General features: G+C 42.8%; 1 long non-coding RNA gene across 1 annotated transcript; it reads right to left on the bottom strand.

Annotated features, from left to right (window-relative positions):
* Positions 1-6,580: 6,580 nt before the first annotated feature.
* On the bottom strand, positions 6,581-8,157 carry LOC124039415. The gene is made up of 4 exons (XR_006839568.1): positions 8,114-8,157; positions 7,554-7,649; positions 6,810-6,941; positions 6,581-6,640 (listed from the first exon to the last, which is right to left on the bottom strand). It is a non-coding gene; the product is annotated as an uncharacterized LOC124039415 (long non-coding RNA).
* Positions 8,158-15,893: the final 7,736 nt, after the last annotated feature.

Consider the following 15,893-nt stretch of genomic DNA (forward strand, 5'->3'; position numbering starts at 1 on the left):
AGGAGTTACATCCGCCACGCCCTGATCTCTGCATGCTGCTGCAGAGCTGCCCTGAGAGAGGTGATAACAGATAGAGGAGTACATACTGGGGGGTCAACGCATTCACTGCATGCTGCTGCAGAGCTGCCCTGAGAGAGGTGATAACAGATAGAGGAGTACATACTGGGGTCAACACATTCACTGCGTGCTGTTGTTTTAAAAACAACACATTGAATCTGAAAATATCAGATTGAATAAACTCTGACCAAAATATAGGCCTTAAAGGGATACGTCGGGATTTTGGCAATGAGGCCTTTAATGTATTACCCCAGAGTCAGTTTAACTCGTGTATACCATTTTGTGGCTTACTAGTGGCTAACTAGCGCTATAGCTAGCCCTAGTTAGCCACTAGCGCTAGCTAGTAGCGCTAACGCAATGACTGGTTAACGTTAGCGCTAGCCAACTAGCGCTAACGCAATGACTGGAAGGCTGCCAGTCATTGCGTTAAAGCACGTTAGCATTGTCTCTCAAAGCTACCTCTAACTTCCTTCATATTGGACACAGAAAATAATAAAAAGTGAGTTCATCTGACTCTGGGGAAAGTAGATAAAGGACCTTATTGCCAAAATCCCGACGTATCCCTTTAAGGTAACTCTGGAAATCAAGTAGCACTCGGCCTACTGTGATAGATATTTTCAGAATAACAATTGGGTTGTCGACACATCTCATTTTAATAGTTTTATGTATACTCCCTTTAAAAAAAAGTTACAATAGGAAATGATCAAACACTTTCCATGCAGTAAATTTAACAATATAACCTCAAATGTTTTGTCTGATATTTTAACTGCGTTATTTTCCCACTGTTTCCTTCTAAATGGCTTTAGAAGTTAAACCTGCTAAACCGGTTGAATTAAAGGAATGAGGTACTGAGAGCCTCCTCTCCTCTATACTCATTACAAAAAGATCATGACATCATGTAAAACCTACAGTGCATTCGGAGAGTATCAGACCCTTTGACTTTTTCCACATATTGTTACGTTACAGCCTTATTCTAAAATGTATTACATTGTTTTTTCCCCTCATCTATCTACACACAATACCTCATAATGACAAAGTATATAAAGCTTTTTAGAAATGCCACTCCTCAGTCAAAGGCACATGACAGCCCGCTTGGAGTTTGCCAAAAGGCATCTAGAGACTCTCAGACCATGAGAAACAACATTCTCTAGTCTGATGAAACCAAGATTAAACTCTGGGGCCTGAATGCCAAGCGTCACATCTGGAGGAAACCTGGCACCATCGCCACGGTGAAGCATGGTGGCGGCAGCATCATGCTGTGGGGATGTTTTTCAGTGACAGGGACTGGGTGACCAGTCAGGATCGAGACAAAGCTGAACTGAGCAAAGTAGAGAGAGATCCTTGATAAAAACCTGCTCCAGAGTGGTCAGGTCCTCAGACTGGGGCGAAGGTTCATCTTCCAACAGGACAACGACAATAAGCACAGAGCCAAGACAACACAGTGGCTTCAGAACAAGTTTTTGAATGTCCTTGAGTGCCCCAGCCAGAGCCCGTACTTGAACCCACTCAAACATCTCTGGAGAGACCTGAAAATAGCTGTGTTGTCGATGCTCCCCATCCAACCTGACAGAGCTTGAGAGGATCTGCATAGAAGAATGGGAGAAAATCCCCAAATACAGGTGTGCCAAGCTTGTAGCGTCATACCCAAGAATAATCAATGCTGTATTCCCTGCCAAAGGTGCTTCAACAAAGTACTTAGTAAAATGTAAATGTAATATTTTAGCTTAATTTTTTGTGTAAATTAGCAAAAAAAAAATAATTACTTTGTCATTATGAGAGGCAGATTGATGAGGGGGAAAAACTATATAATACATTTTATAATAAGGCTAAGGTAACAAAATGTGGAGAAATTCAAGGTGTCTGAATACATTTTCCAAAGACAATGCAGAGAGTACCATGTTACCAACAGGGAAAATACAGAGAGTCAATCATACATTTTCCAAAGACAATTTTCAATCATACATTTTCCAAAGACAATGCAGAGAGTACCATGAGAGTCACTCAGAATACATTTTCCAAAGACAATGCAGAGAGTACCATGAGAGTCAATCAGAATACATTTTCCAAAGACAATGCAGAGAGTACAATGAGAGTCAAGCAGAATACATTTTCCAAAGACAATGCAGAGAGTACCATGTTACCAACAGGGATTTCTTCACCTACTGCTATACAGAGAGTCAATCAGAATACATTTTCCAAAGACAATGCAGAGAGTACCATGAGAGTCAATCGTTATTTTTTGTAATCAGAATATATTTTATAAAGATACGCATTATATTGTTATATTAAAACTCGTAACTCGTAACTCTGATGGGCCTAAAACATTCTTCCTCACCTCAAGTTCTGCTTTGTACTGTAGCTAAACCTAATAAAATCCCTACCATACCAAACCTTCACAAAAGTTGCTTCACTCTATTAATGTAATATCAATCATGGTCAAGTCCATGTTTACAGGTAAAATATGAACAGGTTATGATATTGCGGCGTTAAATGAATTACCAACAGAGGCGATTGCCAACCTTATAGCCCTTCCCAACAAATGACAGCAATAGGCTAATGCTAGGAAATGTATTTTCACAACAGGCCTACATTTAAACCTTCAACTAAACACAGAGCACAAAATTAAATACATTTAATTTTCATTGGCTAAATTAAGTTGTCTCCACAAAATTAAAAACACTTCATATGCTATTTAAATAGCTGGTTTAGATTATTAAATAGGCCTAATGACTAAACAAATGATTTTTTTTAAATACAAAAATAAATAAATGAAAGGTAGAAAATGGCGTCAAACCTGGATAGGGAGGTGCACACAGTCCATGTGGCCACCAACGCTCTTCTCACCTTGGTCCACTACGATGTTAAAACGTCCCTGAGGACATTCCTTTGTCAGCTTCTTTTACTCTCTTCTAACTTGAGTTTTACATCAATTAAAAAGGACTCCACCTTTGCCACTCAACAGTAGCCTTTGCACTCAACAGTAGCCTTTGCACTCAACAGTAGCCTTTGCACTCAACAGTAGCCTTTGCACTCAACAGTAGCCTTTGGCACTCAACAGTAGCCTTTGGCACTCAACAGTAGCCTTTGGCACTCAACAGTAGCCTTGGCACTCAACAGTAGCCTTTGCACTCAAGAGTAACCTTTGCACTCAACAGTAACCTTTGCACTCAACAGTAACCTTTGCACTCAACAGTAACCTTTGCACTCAACAGTAGCCTTTGCACTCAACAGTAGCCTTTGCACTCAACAGTAACCTTTGCACTCAACAGTAACCTTTGCACTCAACAGTAGCCTTTGCACTCAACAGTAGCCTTGGTCCAGAACTGTACAGCTAACGCTCTCAATTCAATTTAAGGCGGTTTATACTATTCTCTCTCTCGTCAGAAGCAGGAGCACTTGAGGTGAGCAGCCAGAACCAGCTTCAGCTAGATATAAACTATATATGTTTCAATGAATTTCATTTGGCTTACACGGTGATAGCAAGCTTGCGTGGGTCTCATCACACAAATACTAAATTAACAGAGGACAGGTAAAGTTGGTGAATACAGTTTAACTAAACATCCCTGAGACCTGTGGCAGTTACAGTTGAAGTCAGAGGTTTACATACACCTTTAGCCAAATACATTTCAACTCAGTTTTTCACAATTCCTGACAATCAATCCTAGTAAAAAATTCCCTGTCTTAGGTCAGTTAGGATCACCACCTTGTTTTAATGTGTGAAATGGTGTAACTGAGTCAGGTTTGTAGTCCTCCTTGCTCGCACACGTTTTTTCAGTTCTGCCCACAAATTTTCAATGGGATTGAGGTCAGGGCTTTGTGATGGCCACTCAAATACCTTGACTTTGTTGTCCTTAACCCATTTTGCCACAACTTTGGAAGTATGGCTTGGGGTCATTGTCCATTTGGAAGACCCATTTGCGACCAAGCTTTAACTTCCTGACTGATGTCTTGAGATGTTGCTTCAATATATTTACATACTTTTCTTTCCTCAAGATGCCCTCTATTTTGTGAAGTGCACCAGTCCCTCCTGCAGCCCCACAACATGATGCTTCCACCCCCGTGCTTCAAGGTTGGGATGGTGTTCTTCAGCTTACAAGCCTCTCCATTATTCCTCCAAACATAACAATGGTCATTATGGTTAAACAGTTCTATTTTTGTTTCATCAGAACAGAGGACGTTTCACCAAAAAGTATGATCTTTGTCCCCGTGTGCATTTGCAAACCGTACTTTGGCATTTTTATGGCAGTTTTGGAGCAGAGGCTACTTCCTTGCTGAGCGGCCTTTCAGGTTATGTCGATATAGGACTTGTTTTACTGTGGATATAGATACTTTTGTACCTGTTTTCTCCAGCATCTTCACAAGGTCCTTTACAGATGAACGTGGTACCTTCAGACATTTGGAAATTGCTCCCAAAGAAGAACCAGACTTGTGGAGTTTCTTTTATTTTCACATGATGTCAAGCAAAGAGGCACTGAGCTTGAAGGTAGGCCTTGAAATACATCCACAGGTACACTTCCAATTGACTCAAATTATGTCAATTAGCCTATCAGAAGCTTCTAAAGCCATTACATAATTTTCTGGAATCTTCCAAGCTGTTTAAAGGCACAGTCAACTTAGTGTATGTAAACTTCCGACTCATTGGAATTGTGATACAGTGAATTATAAGTGAAATAATCTGTTGGTAAACAATTGTTGGAAAAATGACTTGTGTCATGCACAAAGTAGATGTCCTAACCGACTTGCCAAACCATAGTTTGTTAACAAGAAATTTGTGGAGTGGTTGAATGTTTTTTTTTAATGACTCCAACTTAAGTGTATGTAAACTTCTGACTTCAACTGTATATCAGATCTGAGACAAGTCAGAATTTTGAACCGGGACCCACTTGGGTTTCCCAAAATATTTTTTAGGCAATAGATGAATGTATTAATGTAAAAACAATATATACCGGTATATTAAATGCCACAATTTATTCTATTATACTCCTGATATAAATGTGAGTTTAACACAAAAACTGAAAAAATATATACAAATATTTTCCTTAAAATATAATTTTCTTAGATTACTAATGTTACTTGCCTCACCACAACAAAATCCTTATATAATAATCTAATAATATATAATAATCTTATATAATAATCTAATAATATATAATCCTAATATAATATGTAATTTTTCCTTGAAACATTTAATTGAAATACTGTAGAATTCCATTCATTCCTATGGAGGACTGCTTCTCCTGGGGAGTACCAATATGGCCGACCGGTGGCGGCAAAGGCCTGCTACATAGCATCAACAATCCAGGGTTTATATACATCATTGGTGACAACAACGTGAGAACGAAGCAGTCAGTTATCAGGGGAAGTGACTCATGTTCCAACAGAGGCCTTTTCAAAATAAAAATCCCTCAATGAATCTGCTGACTCGTTTTTCTAAATAAAAGTATTGTGGGGTAGGGGGGGGGGGTATTGTTCATGTGTTGTAATAACTGTGATGCCGATAATTAGATAAACATCACATGACAAATGACAAAAATTACATTGTAAAATTTCAAATACTCAATCAAATCCTCACAGGGAACTAAAGGAGCAACCCACAAACATGTGGCGCCACCTATTGACAACGAGGTTATCAGATTCTTCCACAGGTTCACACGCTCATAAAACATTGTGTAAAACATTTGGAATAGCGAAACAATATTTACAACTAGTCTTCCACAATATGTGTTTTGAAATAAAATGTGATTCGAGTCCATTGAAGGAAAGGGCAAAGCCATACATGTCTACTGTATGTTGCTTTTACAACTAATTGAAGGACCTGCAATGTACTTCTAGTCTTGAGTGCTTAGAGGGAATGATATTGTCATTGTCACCACTGAGTTTTAGATAGAGACAGTATGGACGGTTGTGGACACAGTCCAACCTCTTAGACCTGGGCACCATTAGCAGGTATCTTGACTCTCCGGACCACCACCCGGTTCCTGCGTCCCTGTGGTCTGGTACTGGTTCCCTCTCCGGTTCCGGTCAGTGTGTGTGGTGTTCTGGTTCTCTTCCTCTGGTGTGTGTGGGCGGGGCTCTGCTCTGGGAGGGGCTTCTTCCTGCCCTCATGTCATCCACAGAGCTCTCGACGCCCTCAAACATGGTGGTCAGCTCCCCCAGACGCTCCTTCAGAGCATTAAACTCCTTATAGAGATCCTGGTGGAGGAGGGATCCTGGTAGAGGAGGGATCCTGATAGAGGAGGGATCCTGATAGAGGAGGGATCCTGATAGAGGAGGGATACTGATAGAGGAGGGATCCTGGTGGAGGAGGGATCCTGATGGAGGAGGGATCCTGATAGAGGAGGGATCCTGGTGGAGGAGGGATCCTGGTGGAGGAGGGATCCTGGTGGAGGAGGGATCCTGGTGGAGGAGGGATCCTGGTAGAGGAGGGATCCTGATAGAGGAGGGATCCTGATAGAGGAGGGATCCTGATGGAGGAGGGATCCTGGTGGAGGAGGGATCCTGATGGAGGAGGGATCCTGGTGGAGGAGGGATCCTGGTGGAGGAGGGATCCTGGTGGAGGAGGGATCCTGGTGGAGGAGGGATCCTGGTGGAGGAGACAAGTACAGTCCATTACAGTGCAACAACAAGCTACGTTATAATAAAGTCTTCTTGGGAACTAACTAAAACTAAAGGTATAATAGTGTAACACAGTGAAATATCTGCTTTTTCTATGTATCCAATCATACACTACCATCTGAACAGGATCTACCCACCTCCCGTAGTCAGACAGCACAGAGCTGTGGTCATTGAGGAGCAGGTCTTTGACTTGGTTCATGATAGTAAAACCTCTAGGTTGTCCAACACCAGGGTGAGGTTGACGCAGCCTCTAGTGTTCACCTTCTCTGCTGCAGAGCCATGAACAGAAGAGGGGGTTCATTTAGTCAATATATGCCATTTAGAATCCAAAGAAACTTACAGTCATGGGGGGGGGGTCATTTAGTCAAAGTTGCATGGATCGTGTTTGGCATCACAAGCTGTACTTCTCTTTCCAGCACCAGCCCTATGCTGATTTCTGTCAACCTTGTTCAAGTCTAAAGAACACCTCAGGAATGCAAGAGCACATCCTGACTGAAGATGATTCCCAGTGATGTCATGGAGGGTAAACAAGCCCATTTAAAAAAAAAAGTTTTACATTTTAGAAGACAATCTTCCCCAGAGCGACTTAGAGTAGTGATTTGATACATTTTCATATTAGTTTGTACTGCTGCCCTGTGGGAATCAACCCACAACCCTGGCTTTGCAAGTGCCATGCTCTACCAACTAAGCCACGCTCACACACACGCTCACACACACGCGCACACACACACGCACAACGCAGTTTTTGCACCTTTTTAAAAATGTTGAACAAGGAGCATTACTTTATTCACCGTGAACCGCAATCAGAGTTTACCTACATGAAAATGTACTTTGTGATAAATGTAATTCTGAAATGAAAACAGCCCAGGGCAGCTACTCACCCTCCCTTCTGTAGTCCCATTCTGAGTTCTGTTCTCTTCCTCTTCCGCACTGCACACAGAGCAGCCAGGCACAGCAGAGCCACCGCAGTCATCATCCTGAAGTCAGAACAAATATGTTATACTTAAGCAATAAGGCACAAGGGGGTGTGGTATATGGCCAATATACCATGGCTAAGGGCTTAGCTTAGGCACGACGCATCGCAGAGTGCCTGGATACAGCCCTTAGCCGTGGTATATTGGCTATATACCACGCCCCCTTGTGTCTTATTGATATTATAAACTGGTTACTAAAGTAATTAGAGCAGTAAAAATAAATGTTTTGTCATACCCGTGGCTGTCAGCCAATCAGCATTCAGGGCTGGAGCCACGCAATTTATACTAAACATTATACCTGAAGTCACATGATATAATCATAGCAGTTTGATTTGCTCTGCAGACATCCATTCTATTATAAGGAATGTCTAATAACCTGATTCTTTTCTCAGTGTTGTTCACCAATGACTTTTTCGCTGTGTTTGCTGAGAATACATGTGGTGGTAAACTTAAGTAGGCATACGTACCTGCTCGCACTCAAAAGATCCTGTACAGTTCCTCAGTGTGTTTGATAATCCCACCGTAGTGCAACGGTGTAGAGTGTCCCGACACACAGTCACTATGACATCACACTGAGAAGGGTGTGTCCTCCATGTCTCCACCCACTAAGATAAACAACTTGCACAGGGCCACCCACGTTATTTTTCATTGTCCATTGCTCATAATAGGGCAGCAGGTAGCCTACTGGTTAGGAGCGTTTGGCTAGTAACCCGTTGTTGGTTCAAATACCCAAGCCAACAAGGTAAAACAATCTGTCCTTAGGCAAAGCACGTAACCATAATGTGCTCCAGGTTGGGTTCCATGCATAGTAGAAACAGCTGCTAGTGCATTCAGAAAGTATTCATACCCCTTAACTTATTCCACTTATTCATAGCCTGAATTCAAAATTGATATAATAACATTCTCAGACATCTCTCTAGACACAATACCCCCATAATGACTAAATGAACACACTTTTTTTTTAGTTTGTGACATTTTTACAAATGTATTGAAAATGAAATAGAAAATCTCGAATTGACGTAAGTATTCACACCCCTTTGCTATGACTCTCCAAATGGAGCTCAGGTGCATCTTTTGATCATCCTTGAGACGTCACTGCAACTTGATTGAAGACAACATGTGGCCAACTCAATTGTTTGGACATGATTTTAGAAATAAACACACCTTTCAATTAAAAAGGTACAACAGTTGACAGAGAATAAATTATACCTTGAAGTCCAAGGAAGTGTCTGTAGATCTCAGAGATAGAACTGTGATGAGGCATCTGGGAAGGGTATGCAAACACTTCCTAGAGCACAGTGGTCTCCGTCATTGGGAAATGGTAACAAAATAAAAATACCCAGACAGCCTAGAGCTGGCCACCAAACTGATCAACCGGGCAAGAAGGACCTTGGTCAGAGAGATAACCAAGAACCCAATGACAAACTAGAGTTCCATGGCTGAGTTGGGAGAACCTGCCAGAAGGACAACAGTCTTTACAGCACTTCACCAGTCTGGGCTTTTACAAATCAAATTTGATTTGATAAATGTGCCAAAAACAACAGGTATAGATAGACCTTACAGTGAAATGCTTACTTACAAGTCTGCTTTTTTCCAACAATGCTTTAAGAAGTAAAACATTATATATATATAAAGTGTTAAGTAAAAAAGAAAAGTAAATAATTAAATAGCCGCAGTAAAATAACAAGTGGGGTAACGGTACAGAGTCAATGTGAGGGGGTACCGGTACAGAGTCAATGTGAGGGGGTACCGGTACAGAGTCAATGTGAGGGGGTACCGGTACAGAGTCAATGTGAGGGGGTACCGGTACAGAGTCAATGAGTCAATGTGAGGGGTACCGGTACAGAGTCAATGTGAGGGGGTACCGGTACAGAGTCAATGTGAGGGGGTACCGGTACAGAGTCAATGTGAGGGGGTACCGGTACAGAGTCAATGTGAGGGGGTACCGGTACAGAGTCAATGTGCGGGGGTACCGGTACAGAGTCAATGTGAGGGGGTACCGGTACAGAGTCAATGTGCGGGGGTACCGGTACAGAGTCAATGTGAGGGGGTACCGGTACAGAGTCAATGTGAGGGGTACAGAGTCACAGAGTCAATGTGCGGGGGTACCGGTACAGAGTCAATGTGCGGGGGAGTACCGGTACAGAGTCAATGTGCGGGTAAAGAGTACCGGTACAGAGTCAATGTCCGGTACAGAGTCAATGTACAGAGGGGAGTCAATACCAGAGTCAATGTGCAGGGGTCAAAGTCAATGTGCGGGGAACCGGTACAGAGTCAATGTGCGGGGGTACCGGTACAGAGTCAATGTGCGGGGGTACCGGTACAGAGTCAATGTGCGGGGGTACCGGTACAGAGTCAATGTGCGGGGGTACCGTTACAGAGTCAATGTGCGGGGGTACCGGTACAGAGTCAATGTGCGGGGGTACCGGTACAGAGTCAATGTGAGGGGGTACCGGTTAGTCAAGGTATTTGGGGTAATACTGTTCATTTAGGTAGAGTTAAAGTGACATAGATTATAAACTGAGAGTAGCAGCAGCGTAAAAAAGGTGTCTGGGTCATTTGATTAGATGTTCAGGAGTGTTATGTCTTGGAGGTAGAAGCTGTTTAGAAGCCTCTTGGACCTGGACTTCGCGCTCCGGTACCGCTTGCCATGGAGTAGCAGAGAGAACAGTCTATGGCTACGGTGGTTGGAGTATGACAATTTTCCTCTGACACCGCCTGGTATAGAGGTCCTGGATGGCAGGAAGCTTGGCCCCAGTGATGTACTGGGCCGTACGCAATACCCTCTGTAGTACCTTGCGGTTGGAGGCCGAGGAGTTGCCATATCAGGCAGTGATGCAACCAGTCAGGATGCTCTCGATGGTGCAGTTGAAGAACCTTTTGAGGATCTGAGGACCAATGCCATATCTTTTCAGTCTCCTGTAGGGGAATAGGTTTTGTTATGCCTTCTTCACAACTCTTGGTGTGCTTGGACCATGTTAGTTTGTTGGTGATGTGGACAGCAAGGAACTTGAAGCTCTCAACCTGCTCCTGCTCGGTCCTCCTTTTTCTGTAGTCCACAATCATCTCCTTTGTCTTGATCCCATTGAGGGAGAGGTAATTGTCCCGGCACCACATGGCCAGGTCTCTGACCTCCCTACAGGCTGTCTCATCGTTGTCGGTGATCAGGCCTACCACTGTTGTGTCCTCGGCAAACTTGATGATGGCATTGGAGTCGTGCCTGGCCATGCAGTCATGAGTGAACAGGGAGTACAGGAGGGGGCTGAGCAAGCACACCTGAGGGGCCCCCGTGTTGAGGATCTGCATGGCAGATGTGTTGTTCCCTACCCTTGCCGACCCCCCCCCCACCCTTGCATCGTCTGTGGATCTGTTGGGGCGGGATGCAAATTGGAGTGGGTCTAGGGTTTCTGGGATAATGGTGTTGATGTGAGCCATGACTAGCCTTTCAAAGCACTTCATGGCTACAGACGTGAGTGCTACGGGTCGGTAGTCATTTAGGCAGGTTACCTTAGTGTACCTTTGTGTTCTTGGGCACAGGGAGTACAGGGACACATATGTTGGTATTAAAGACTCAGTCAGGGACTGGTTGAAAATGTCAGTGAAGACACTTGCTAGTTGGTCAGCACATGCTCGTTGTACACGTCCTGGTAATCCGTCTGGCCCTGCGGCCTTGTGAATGTTGACCTGCTTAAAGGTCTTACATCGGCTACGTAGAGCGTGATCACACAGTCGTCCGGAATAGCTGGTGCTCTCATGCATGTTTTAGTGTTACTTGCCTCGGAGCAAGCATAGAAGTTAATTAATTTAGCTCGTCTGGTAGGTTCGTGTCACGGGTTTGAGCTCAGGCTGTGGCCCAGCGTCGTCCGGGTGAGGGGAGGGTTTAGCCCAGCGTCGTCCGGGTGAGGGGAGGGTTTAGCCCAGCGTCGTCCGGGTCAGGGTTTAGCCGGCAGGAAGTCCTTGTCCCATGGTGCTCTAGCAACTCCTGTGGTGGGCCGGGCGCAGTGCACGCTGACACGGTCGCCAGGCGCAGTGTACGCTGACACGGTCGCCAGGCGCAGTGTACGCTGACACGGTCGCCAGGCGCAGTGTACGCTGACACGGTTGCCAGGCGCAGTGTACGCTGACATGGTTGCCGGGCGCAGTGTACGCTGACATGGTTGCCGGGCGCAGTGTACGCTGACATGGTTGCCGGGCGCAGTGCACGCTGACATGGTTGCCAGGTGCACAGTGTTCCCTCTGACACATTGGTGCGGCTGGTTTCCGGGTTAAGTGGGCTTTGTGTCAAGAAGCAGTGCAGCTTGGTTGGGTTGTGTTTCGGTGGACTCGCTGCTCTTGACCTTCGCCTCTTCCCAAGTCCATGCAGGAGTTGCAGCGATGAGACAAGACTAACTACCAATTGGATACAACAAAATTGGGGAGAAAAAAAGGGCTTTAAAAAAGTGCCAAGTCTGGAGAAAAGCAGGCACAGCTCATCACCAGTCTAACACCGTGCGGCAGGAACAGGTAACAATGACTGGAGCTAAACACAAACAAATCCTTTATAATAACCTGCTTCAGATGACCTTCAGAGTGCAAATGACCTTAAACTGGGGGACAAATACTTACGTTCCAACAGGACAATGACCCCAAGCATGCAGCCAAAAATTGTTTCATAACAAGAATGTGAAAGTCCTTGAGTAGCTTAGCCAAAGCTACTCTGTAATTGTTTCATAACAAGAATGTGAAAGTCCTTGAGTACTTAGCCAAAGCTACTCTGTAATTGTTTCATAACAAGAATGTAGAAGTCCTTGAGTAGCTTAGCCAAAGCTACTCTGTAATTGTTTCATAACTAGAATGTGAAAGTCCTTGAGTAGCTTAGCCAAAGCTACTCTGTAATTGTTCCATAACAAGAATGTGAAAGTCCTTGAGTAGCTTAGCCAAAGCTACTCTGTAATTGTTTCATAACAAGAATGTGAAAGTCCTTGAGTAGCTTAGCCAAAGCTACTCTGTAATTGTTTCATAACAAGAATGTGAAAGTCCTTGAGTAGCTTAGCCAAAGCTACTCTGTAATTGTTTCATAACAAGAATGTGAAAGTCCTTGACTAGCTTAGCCAAAGCCCAGACTTGAAAATTGCTGTTGACTGCTGCTCCCCTTCTAATTTAAGAGCTTGAGAAAATCTGCAAAGGACAATTTGGCAAATCACTGCCAAAGGTACTTCTACAAAGTATTGACTCGGGTGTAAATACTTAGGTAAATTAGATCTGTATTTTATTTTGAATACATTGATTGGCCCAAAATCAAAATTTCAAAACATGTTTTCACTTTGTCATTATGGGGTTTCATGTGTAGATGGGTGAGAGAGACCATTTAATATGTTTTGAATTCAGGCTGTAACAACAAAATGTGGTATGAATACTTTCTCTAGGCACTGTAAATTGACATTTTAATAAGTGTTCAAAATAGTGATAACTAATCAGATATGCTAGCATCAAAGTTAAAACACGTAATACTGGGTCTGGTCAAGCGCATGGAGAGAAAAGAAAAATGACTCAGATAATCTGTAAAAGAGCTTCAAAACTAAATGAAGGGAAATACTTTGTGTTGGTGTTGCTTCAAAAAGGACCCAGTGGTTGAAAATTCAGAGTACACATGCAATTTGAGTTATTTAGCAGATGCGCTTATCCAGAGTGACTTACAGGAACAATTAGGGTTAAGTGCCTCGCTCAAGGGCACAGACATATTTCACCTAGTCAGCTTGGGGATTTGAACAAGCAACCTTTCAGTTACTGCGCCAACACTCCTAACCGCTAGGCTACCTGCCCGCGGTTAGAGGCCAGACTAACTACTCCGTTAACCTGTTTGGGATAGGGGGCAGTATTTTCACATTCGGATGAAAAGCGCACCCAGAGTAAACTGCCTGCTACTCAGACCCAGATGCTAATATATGCATATTAATAGTATATTTGGATAGAAAACACTCAAACCTCTTCGAGATAGGGGGCGCTCTTTTAATTTTTGGATAAAAAACGTTCCCGTTTTAAACAAGATATTTTGTCACGAAAAGATGCTCGACTATGCATGGAATTGACAGCCTTGGCAAGACAAAACTCTGACGTTTCCAAAACTGCAAAGATATTATCTGTGAGTGCCCCAGAACTAATGCTACAGGCGAAACCAAGATGAAGTTTCATACAGGAAATGCCCCAGATTCTGAAGGCGCTGTGTTCCAATGTCTCCTTATATATGGCTGTGAATGCGCCAGGAATGAGCCTGCGCTTTCTGTCTATTCCCCAAGGTGTCTGCAGCATTGTGACGTGTTTGTAGGCATATCATTGGAAGATTGACCATAAGAGACTACATTTACCTGGTGTCCCGCCCGGTGTCCTGTATCGAAATTATTGCGTAATCTGTAGGTCCATGCGCGTTCCATTTCTTCAGAAGAGAAAGTCAACTGCCACAATGGATTTTATCGTCAATAGATATGTGAAAAACACCTTGAGGATTGATTCTAAACATCGGTTTGCCATGTTTCTGTCGATATTATGGAGTTAATTTGGAAAAAAGTTTGCGTTTTAATGTCTTAATATTTCTTTTCTTTTTCTCCTTACCCAAACGTGATTAACAAAACGGAGCGATTAGTCGACACAAATAATATTTTTTTGTAAAAACGGAACATTTGCTTTCTAACAGAGTCTACTCATTGAAAACATCTGAAGTTCTTCAAAGGTAAATGATTTTCTTTGAATTCTTTTCTGGTTTTTGTGGAAAATGTTGCATGCTGAAATAAGAGGCATAATCCTATGCTAGGCTACCAATACTGTTACACAAATGCTTGTTTTGCAATGGTTGAGAAGCATATTTTGAAAATCTGAGATGCAGTGTTGTTAACAAAAGGCTAAGCTTGAGAGCAAATAGATTCATTTCATTTCATTTGCGATTTTCATGAATAGTTAACGTTGCGTTATGGTAATGAGCTTGAGGCTGTATTCACGATCCCGGATGGCTCGACGCAAGTTAAGTTAAGTTTCTAAAACGTTTTGAATGATGTCTGTGAGTATAACAGAACTCATATGGCAGGTGGAAACCTGAGAAAAAATCCAACCAGGAAGTGAGAAATCTGAGGTTTGTAGTTTTTCAACTCATTGCCTTCCTAATATACAGTGTAAATGGGGTCATATTGCACTTCCTACGGCTTCCACTAGATGTCAACAGTCTTTAGAACCTTGTTTCAGGCTTCTACTATGAAGGGGGAGCGAATGAGAGCTGCTTGACTAAGAGGTCTGGCAGAAAGCCATGAGCTAAATCATGCGCGTGGCCGTGAGAGGTAGCTGCGTTCCTTTTCATTTCTAAAGACAAAGGAATTGTCCGGTTGAAACATTATTGAAGATTTATGATAAAAACATCCTTTAGATTGATTCTTTACATTGTTTGACATGTTTCTATTAACTGTAATAGAACTGTTTTGACCTTTCGTCTGGACTTGCCCATGCCTTGTGAATTTCAATTGGTGAACAAATTGCACTAACAAAAAGGAGGTATTTGGACATAAAGATGAACTTTAGCGAACATTTGTGGAACTGGGATTCCTGGGAGTGCATTCTGATGAGGATCAAAGGTAAGTGAATATTTATAACGCTATTTCTGACTTTTACTGACTCCACAACATGGCGGGTATCTGTATGGCTTGTTTTTGTGTCTGAGCGCTGTACTCAGATTGCATGGTGTGCTTTTTCCGTAAATCTTTTTTGAAATCTGACACAGCGGTTGCATTAAGGAGAATTATATATTTAATTCTGTGCATAACACTTGTATCTTTTATCAAAGTTTATGATGAGTATTTCTGTAAATTGATGGGGCTCTCTGCAAATTCGCCAGATGTTTGAGGCACAACATTACTGAACATAACGCGCCAAAGTAAACTGAGATTTTTGGATATAATTATGACCTTTATCAAACAAAACATACACAATACATGTAACATGAAGTCCTATGAGTGCCATCTGAAGAAGATCAAAGGTTAGTGGTTAATATTATCTCTCTATTCCTGCTTTTTGTGACTCCTCTTCGGCTGGAAAATGGCTGTATGTTTTTCTGTGACTAGGTGCGGACCTAACAGTCGTATGGTGTGCTTTTGCTGTAAAGCCTTTTTGAAATCGAACACGATGGGTAGATTAACAAGAAGTGAAGCTTTAATTTGGTGTATTGCACTTGCCAATGTATGAAAGTTAAATATTTCAAACAACAACAAAAAATGTATTTCGCGCTCT

Source organism: Oncorhynchus gorbuscha, linkage group LG07 (genome assembly GCF_021184085.1).
Source record: "Oncorhynchus gorbuscha isolate QuinsamMale2020 ecotype Even-year linkage group LG07, OgorEven_v1.0, whole genome shotgun sequence".
Taxonomy (NCBI): domain Eukaryota; kingdom Metazoa; phylum Chordata; class Actinopteri; order Salmoniformes; family Salmonidae; genus Oncorhynchus; species Oncorhynchus gorbuscha.